We start from the raw sequence: 683 nt of genomic DNA, 5'->3' as shown, positions 1-683 counted from the left end.
TGCTTTTCCACACTTACCAACGCAATGCGTTGTTTGCTTTCAACTGCTGCTTCAGTGCGCATTGACAGTGCATCCAAGCAAGGTGAAATCCTTGACAACTTCAATCTCTTCTCTGTTTACCATGATGCTATCTATTGATCTGGTTTTGAGGATTTGGGTGTTCTTTACATCAAGTTGTAATCCATACTGAAGGCTGAAATCTCTGATATTCATTAGCAAGTTCTTCAGGTCCTTATATTCCGCAAGCAACGTTGTGTCATCTGCATATTGCAGCTTAATAAGCCTCCCTCCAATCCTGATGCTGTATTCTTCTTCATATACGCTAACTTGTTTGCTCCATAGACAGATTGAAAAAAAGGATGGTGAGAATTTACAACCCTGACACACACCTTTCTTGATTTTAAACCTTGTCCTATTCATACAACTGCCTGTTGATCCATGTATAGGTTCCGCACAAACACAATATAGTATTCTGGAATTCCCACTCTTCTCAAAATTATCCCTATTTTGTTATGGTCCACACAGTCTAATGCCTTTGCCGACTCAAATATATATATACAGTGAACCCTCGCCACTTCGCGCTTCGACTTCCGCGGCTTCACTCTATCACGGTTTTTGCGTAACAGCACCCACTGCCTACACCTGCTCCTTCAGAGGAAAAAGACGGCGACCCACCTGTAGAG

This window comes from Echinops telfairi, unplaced genomic scaffold, assembly GCF_000313985.2.
Source record: "Echinops telfairi isolate 266 unplaced genomic scaffold, ASM31398v2 ScPeMD7_3533;HRSCAF=4204_1, whole genome shotgun sequence".
Lineage (NCBI taxonomy): Eukaryota > Metazoa > Chordata > Mammalia > Afrosoricida > Tenrecidae > Echinops > Echinops telfairi.
The sequence above is the reverse complement of the archived record's forward strand: the minus strand, read 5'-3'. Positions refer to the sequence as shown.